This window comes from Bicyclus anynana, chromosome Z (assembly GCF_947172395.1).
Source record: "Bicyclus anynana chromosome Z, ilBicAnyn1.1, whole genome shotgun sequence".
Taxonomy (NCBI): domain Eukaryota; kingdom Metazoa; phylum Arthropoda; class Insecta; order Lepidoptera; family Nymphalidae; genus Bicyclus; species Bicyclus anynana.
The window spans coordinates 13,622,904-13,632,218 of record NC_069110.1 but is presented as its reverse complement, the minus strand read 5'-3'; positions in this window follow the sequence as shown (position 1 = coordinate 13,632,218).

Sequence of the window (9,315 nt, the reverse complement as noted above, 5' to 3'; positions counted from 1 at the left end):
AAAATTTTCATTTTATTTTCATAGACAAAAATAATACACACAACTTTTTTTCATTAAAGCTTGATGACCAAGACAAAAGGCTCGTAAAAACAAAATTTGAATTTAGGACCACTCTAATATTCAAAGTCGTTTAAGCCAAATACAGGTACTTCTGAAAAGACAAGCCTCTTAGTGAGTATTGACTCAACCACTGGTTTGAAAAGTAGATTCTACCGAGAAGAGCCGGCAAAAAATACAGCAGTTACGTCTTTTAAAAAAAGAAATGTTACAAAATATCATATACAGAGAATGCCTCAAAAAAAAAGCATAGTCAATTACTTCCCTGATTGATTAATTAATTAATCATGTCAACAATCTTCATATATAGAAACGAACTCAAGGCAAGGCCAAAACTTGCTTTGAATTCGTTTGTTACTTGTTTATTTTGTTTGCTGATGTTCTGTTTTACATATAAATATAATTACACACATTAATATAATATGTACTATATCAAAACCATATTGCGAAGCGACTGTTAGTATGCACTCTTGAAATTTTTCGCGAAGTGATTCGCTGTATTTTTGCTTACACTTGAGTATAGCTAACTAGCTCACCAAAGCGGGGAGGAAGTTGCATTTTACTTTTTTTTTGAATTTTGATTTTACAAGACATTGAACTATAAACCATCGTTCCAGTCTGAACAACAACTAACTCATTTTAGCACCACTGGACTCAAAAAATTCACACTCGAAATGTTTTTTAAATCCGACCAAAGGCGTTAAAAAAGTTTACAGTTTTTATGTCATGATAAAAGTTACATAACGAAATTGGCTTTATTTTTTTCAATGCAAACAAACAAACAATTAAATCTTTCCTCTTTATAATATTATTAATATAGAAGACACTAAACCTTACTACAATGCCTGTCAAATAAACTATCACTCACGAACAAGATTGACATAATAAGGAAACAAAATATGTATAAAATATTAGGTTTAATTTTTTTTTTTAAGAACAACTAAAATATTATGCTCCTTTTTGTAGACAATATGAACAACTATGCTAGAATATTGTGTTTCAATCAAATAAACTATTGCTCCACCACACCAACCAAAAGACATACAAAGAGTGGCACATCCAATAGAAACGATTTTTTTTTAGTTAAGAGCCTATTCAATGCAAATAAACAAACAATTTAATTTTTCCTCTTTATAATATTATTGGTATAGAAGTCACTAAACTATAACGCCGATCAAATATACTATCATTCAAACATGAACGACAAACTTATTAAGGAAACAAAATATTTATAAAATATTAGGTTTCATTTTTTTTTTATTTTAGAGCCTATTCAATGCAACTGGACAAAGAATGAAATTTTTCCTCTTTATAATTATTTGTATAAAAGACACTAAACTATACTACAATGCCTATCAAACAAACTATCACTCAAACGTGGACAAAAAGATTGGCTTATTAAGGAAACAAAATATTTATAAAATATTAGGTTTCATTTTTTTTATTTTAGAGCCTATTCACTGCAACTGGACAAACAATTCAATCGTTCCTCTTTATAAATTTTTGTATAGAAAACACTAAACTATACTACAATGCCTATAAACAAACTATCACTTAAACGTGGACAACAAGATTGGCTTATTAAGGAAACAAAATATTTATAAAAAATTAGGATTCATTTTTTTTATTTTAGAGCCTATTCAATGCAACTGGACAAACGATTCAATCGTTCCTCTTTATAATTATTTGTATAGAAGAAATGCCTATCAAACAAACTATCACTCAAACGTGGACAAAAAGATTAGCTTATTAAGGAAACAAAATATTTATAAAATATTAGGTTTCATTTTTTTTATTTTAGAGCCTATTCACTGCAACTGGACAAACAATTCAATCGTTCCTCTTTATAAATTTTTGTATAGAAGACACTAAACTATACTACAATGCCTATTAAACAAACTATCACTCAAACGTGGAAAACAAGATTGGCTTATTAAGGAAACAAAATATTTATAAAATATTAGGTTTCTTTTTATTTTGATAGACACTGAACTGTAATATTATTAATTATATTAAATAAACCATGAACATTCACACAAGCACCGCTACAAAACGGCGGACTCACTTTACTCGTATTTATTTGTTTATTTGGTCCACCAGTGATTGTTACAGCATTAACACAAATAAAGTCTAAAAAACACAAACACAAGGCTCTGCACAATCAAATAAAGGTAGACTCAACATGCTCATTTCCGTAATATTAAAATAAATTGACGATTACATAAAATCAGTTTACATAAGAAAAATACAGAAATTTGTATAAACAAAGTTACATTTTGATTAAGAAAAATTACTTTAGTAAATCTAGTAAAAAAGTAAGTAGGTAGGTAAGTAATAAAGTAGAAATAAACAATAAGGTAATAGATTATGTAAATAACTATGTTTATTTGGGAAAACAAATTTCTTTTAACAAGGACAACAATAAAGCTAAAGATAAGAGGTGTAAAGAACAGTAAATATATCATGGAAAAAGTTCTGGGCACATAAAGAAATCCTCAAGGGCAATTACACTGTGAACTTAAAAAGGGTTGTAATGGAGCTTTGCCTAACCTACGCCTGTCAAACATGGGTCTACAACACAAGTTCAAGGCATAAACTCATCACCACACAACGTTCTATAGAAAGGAGCATTTTGAAACTAAAAAAAGCTGACAAAATAAATAGTATAATTATAAGGAAAAAAACTAATCTCACAGATGCTCTGGACATGCACAAAGACTTAAGTGGAGATGGACAGGCCACTTTGGCAGGCAAAAGGACAAACGGTTGACCAAGAAAACTTTTTGGAAAGGTCCACTTGGTAAAAGGAAAGTAGGAAGGCCTATAGGAAGATGGGTAGACGACATTACCGCAGTGTCTGGCCAAGGTTAGATGGAACTGATAAAAGAAAGGGACAAATGGAAAAAGATGGAGGAGGCTTAAACCCGAAGGGGCCCATTATTAACTAGTGCATAACATAATTAATTATTTAATAGTTAGAATAGTTAGAGGGTAGTTAGAATAGTTTTAAGATACTTATAAATAAAATGGAAATAACTAAAATGGAACTAAATGGAAATAAAAAACCTTTATTATTATTGTTATTGAATCTAGTAAAACTAACTTAGTGAGTCTATGTGGATATCTATAGACCGACTAAGTGCGTTTTATTAAAACCAAATTATTTATTTTAGAACTACTTCAATATTATACTCCTTTTTGAAGACAATATGAACTACAACTATGCTGAAATATTGTATTTTAACCAAATAAAGTATCGCTCCACCACACTAACCAAAAGACAGATACAAAAAGTGATACATCAATAGAAACGAAATATTTTACATTAGGTTTAATCCAACCTTCAAGGTTTTTGATCAATTGGAATGTGTGCAATGGGATTTGTTTGCAAGCAAAATAAAAAAAAATCATTATTATAATTAGATTTTTAATGACAACTCTTTCTGCGAGGTCATATTCAAGACTATTGTGAACAACAGAAACAAAATTAATGTAGAATCATAATTAATACTTATTCAATACAAAAAACATTATATTTACAAAAACAGTTACGTACCATTTACGCATTTATGGTTGCAATAGTTAGTCATAAATAATAACTCTGTGATGTAACAGTTGTAAAAACTTGGATGTTCTCATATTAATAGGTGTTTTGCACAAATTAAATTGCTAACATAATTTAGTATCGTGAAACGCTTTATAATTTTTTTGATTTTGATAGATACTGAACTATAATAAGAAAGGTCCAATACATCATTCCTGTGTGAACCACTCAAGAAATTCACACTTGAAATGTTTCTTAAATCCAATCAAAGATTTAAAGTTTTTATATCATGACAAAAGTTACACAATTTCATTAATTGTACTCTTTTGTTTACTGCTTCAGCCTTCATTTAAATACTCAAAATGATCTGATTCTAATGATGGAGTGTTACATAAACCAGTGCCTCTTGTGCCAACACCATTATTTCAACAATGAATTATCTATTATCAATGTTAACAAATTTTAAACAATAATTATGATTGATGCTTAATTGTTCATGACTTCATCTTTATCATGGAGAGCATGTCTGAATAGTTCTGCAGCATATTGACCTGTAAAGTAAGAACAATTTGATTGTGAAACTTAAAACATTGTAAAATAAACAGACATTGGTATCATCATCATCATCATTAACAACCCATATTTGGCTCATTGTTGAGCACGACTCACCTTTCAGAATGAAAAATATAATAGTCCACCATGCTGGCCTAATTGTCAAAAAAATTGTCAGACTTCACACACATATAATAAAGTCAAATAATACATAAAGTAAGCGTTTTCAGGAAGTGCTCAGAAACAGCTCCGATTTTGATGATTTTTTTAAAAAGCCATGTTTTTTTATGTTATTTAAAATCAGAAATGTTTTGGTGAAGGGACGAAATTATTTATATTGTTAAAAAATATCTATGCTATTTATATAAAAATTAATTTAAAAATACCACCCACTTCAATAATACAAATGTATGCAGAAAGCGAAAGAATATATTATAATATTTTCTATCTATTGATCACTTTCAAGGTGGTGCCAATGGTTTAATTAATGGGACGACAATCAGTCATCTACCGTTTTCCTAGCTTTAAGTTTCGAATTGTTTCTTTCATATATATATGAAACTATCTTTGGAATATATCCTTTATAATAAAAAAAGATAGAGAGATATGATAGCCCAGTGGATATGACCTCTGCCTCCGATTCCGGAGGGTGTGGGTTCGAATCCGGTCCGGGGCATGCACCTCCAACTTTTCAGTTGTGTGCATTTTAAGAAATTAAATATCACGTGTCTCAATCGGTGAAGGAAAACATCGTGAGGAAACCTGCATACCAGAGATTTATCTTAATTCTCTGGTATGTGAAGTTTGCCAATCCGCATTGGGCCAGCGTGGTGGACTATTGGCCTAACCCCTCTCATTCTGAGAGGAGACTCGAGCTCAGTAGTGAGCCGAATATGGGTTGATGACGACGAATAAAAAAAGAATTATTAAAATCAGACTACTCAATAAAAAGTTATACTTGGTTTTACACTAAAATTAATGGGTAAACAATCAATCATCCTGTTTATGTACTGTAAAACTAAGCATAACTTTTTATTGAGTTGTCCAATTTTGATAATTCTTTTTTTATTATAAAGGATACATTTTGTACATGGTCCTATATACATTTTAAAAAATCAATTTTAAACTTGAAGAGTAAGAAAACAAGGTATGTTTGATTGATTATCCATTAATTTTAGTGTTAATCCAAGCATAACTTTTTATTAAGTAATCCGATTTTAATAACTCTGTTCTAAATAGAAAGGGTATATTTCGACAATAGTCCCATATACATTTCAAAAAACAATTACAACCCTAAGGGTAGGAAAATAGAAGATGATTGATTGTTTTCAAATTAATTGTAATGAAAAACTGCGTAACTTTTTATTGAGTGGACCGATTTTGATAATTCTTAATTTTTTGTAAAGGGTATATTTTGAAGTATAGATTTGGCAAAGCAATTCCAATTCTAAAGGTGGAAAAAGAGGGTAAGATTGATTGACTACCCATTAATTGTACCATTGGCACCGGCTTCAAAGTAATCAGTCGTCATCAACCCATATTCGGCTCACTGCTGAGCTCGAGTCTCCTCTCAGAATTAGAGGGGTTAGGCCAATTGTCCACCACGCTGGCCCAATGCGGATTGGCGGACTTCACACACGCAGAAAATTAAGATAATTCTCTGGTATGCAGGTTTCCTTACGATGTTTTCCTTCACCGATTGAGACACGTGATATTTAATTTCTTAAAATGCACACAATTGAAAAGTTGGAGGTGCATGCCCTGGACCGGATTCGAACCCACACCCTCCGGAATCGGAGGCAGAGGTCATATCCACTGGGCTATCACGGCTCTAAGTAGAGATAGAGTAGATAGAAAATATTTTAATGTTTTCTTCTGCTTATTAGTTTCCTGCATAAGTTTGTGTTTTTGGAGTCGGAATGGTTTGGTTCTTAATTATTTATTATATAAATAGCATAAATATTGTTTAAATAATATAAATCATTCCGTCCCTACTCTAAAAGGTTTCTGATTTCAAATAATATCAAGAAACAAACTGAACAAAAAAAAATCATCCAAATCAGAGCTGTTTTTGAGCAGGTCGAGGGTAAATGCACTATTGATTAGGGTAATAGATAATTGAGAACTTTCTCAGGTATGCAGATTTCTTTACAATGTTTTTCCTTCACTGTTTAAGATATGTCATATTTAATTTCTTAAAATGCACATAACTGAAAAGTTGGAGGTGCATTTGCCTCAGATCAGATTTGATCCTATACCTTCCAAATCGAAGGCAGAGATCATATCCACTGGGCTATCACGCAGGGGTGTAGATATTAGAAATTGCCTCTTTGCTATTATTTCTGTTCCTTCAGCTATTTAATAGAAATGATGACAGTTTTTTAAATTGTATATTAATTAAGAGTATGCTAATAGTAAAGCATTTTTGTAAAAGGAACAGGGTATATACAATCATTACTTTTGTAGCTACAGGGATTTATAGGGTCCGATTTGCGGCGCTGGCGCGGATCCCTGAAAAGCGCCCCATACAAAATGGCACGAACTAATGACGTTGTAGGCAATGTAATGATCATTCGATTTTATGTGCGTTCAAACAAAATTACTAATATCTTTGTTATTTGTGCGTTTATGTTTATAGTTCACATATTAAAAAAATGTCACATTTAATATAAGGAAGCTAAAACTGTATGAATTTTTATCTAATTACGATAAAAGATTTTAAATAGATTTTGAAATTTTATAATCTCATTTATTTTGCAAATATCCAGACAATCATTGGTTTTTATGTATAAATTAGTTAACATTGACCCTATTTACACGAATGTATCATAAAAACCAATATATTCAAACCTAGTCATCATCCCCATTGCTGTTGCAACTGCAAGACAAGTTCCAAGTAAAAGCCTATGTAAGCTTTGATTGGAAAATTTAGGAAAAGATTTAAATTAATTGCTTAAACATGAACTGTACTGATTTTTGGCTTATAAACTGACACTGCAATGCAATTTAGGCTCCATATGTTGTCTTTCAGAAAATAAAGTACTTATGTTAAAAAAATCCATTATGAATTTATACTAGTTTAATATACAAGGATATACCAAGGTCACTGACATAGCTCAGCAGATTGCAATGAGCAGGGCATATAGGTCGAAGAGCCAATGGATGTTGGGGCCCTAAGGCCCCGGAATGGCCCCACACCAGAAAGTGCAGTGTTAGACCCACAAAGTGGATCAAAAACATGAAGAGAGTTGCTGGATGCTAGTGGCTCAAGATTATTTTATTTGGAAGTCTAAACAAGTGACCTATGTCCAGCAGTTGACGATCATTGGCTGTTAATGATAATGATGATGAATATACAAGAATTAGTTGTTTAAAGATATTAAATTAAAATTACTTGCCTTCAAGATATCAGAAGAAGTTGATCTTCAAGCACATCCAGTTGCACTATCTGTAGAATGAAGGGTGGTTTGCTACTCAGCATGATTCCCAATATGCAGGTCTTTTTTCTGAAAATAATTACAAAACATTTTAATAAACGTAGTGTAAACGTACAAGACAGTATTAGCATAATTACTATTATTAGGTATGTTACATCAAAATTCAAAAAAATTCAAAATTCATTTATTTCAAGTAGGCTCAGTTTACAAGCACTTTTGACACGTCAGTTGACTATTTGTAAAGATTCTACCACCGGTTCGGAAGGCAGGTTCTGCTGAGAAGATACCGGCAAGAAACTCAACAGTTGCTCTTTTGAAAAAGTCATACAGTATTACAATTTATACCATGTCCAGATTGAATTGCGCTATTTGGTAAATAAACAAACCCTTTTGTCGATGCCAAACTTTCATAATAGTTTTCAGAACCATCAAACTATTAAAACACGCACAAACACTTTGTTCTTTACAATCCACCTATGGAGAATCATACAAACGTAACATTTTTTTAATTTACACAGGGTTTAATCAAAATTTTTAGAAATAAACGAAATTAAACACGAAATTATGCACACAGATTACATTTAAATGTTAATTTGACGTTTCGTCTCTCTAAGGTTGTGCCAAGTAAAATTGTCACCACAGATTAAAAATGAACGATTTACCGATTGTAAATATCGAATGTATTCCGTTCAGTATCGATATCGTAATTGAGTAATTTGAATAAAGTATTTTTTTCATAGCGCTGTTTAGTTAGTTCCGTACTTATATGTTAAAAAAAGATAATGCGTTAACAAGTACTGCCTAAATTTTTTAGTACTCTTTTAATTTATAACAAACAGATACAAGTGAAAAAAATGTTATTTGATAGGTATTAATTAATATGCAACAGAAAGAGGTAGATAGTTAATATCGCGCGTATTTTGACTGTGTGATTAGTGTTGCTAACTTAGAAGTGAGTTTTTAAGTAAAGTGATTTTTTTACAATTGATATAAAATTCGATTAGTATAAGTTTATTCTCGATATAGTTCATCAACGGCCCATCCCTAGGATGACGTCACAACTAATGTCAGTGATGAATACGGCCATATTTGTTTACAAGATTTTGCAATTCTAAAAAAATGAAGTTTACATTTGATAACAATTAAATTACAATTTCTTATAGTTTTATTTCCTGTGTGAAGGTGGAAGCTGATCCAATGGCCTCCAAGCACCTTTGTCGTTAAGGAACTCATCAATAGTGTAGTAACCTCGACTAAGTAAATGTTTTTTAACACATTGCTTAAAGTTGTGCATTGGCAAGTCCATCTTTAAGTATATCAGAATATATTGTTATTGCTGCAACATTTGTAGTCCTTGATCTAAGATACTTAAAGTAGGTAAAATCTTCATCACTGAAAAAATTAAAAGCTTTAGATCTACCAACCTGTCTGGTTCCGTGCAGCAGAAGACTTGTGTGCTTGTTGGTTGTTGGACTGGACGTGGATGATGGTTTTCGCGCTTGGTTGGTGGCCGGCGCCCGGAGCTTCTATTCTATTCTATTCTATTTCTTGTTTTGCAAAGTGGTAAAATGGCGACCAAACCAAACCAAAACCAATGGCGACTGCGGAATTGCGGATCGATATTCATCGATGTCAAATATACACTAACCACAGACCACAAATGAAGAATGACACTAACTTTAAAACATCGATGTTTTAACGTCGATGGGTTGACTTCGAAACATC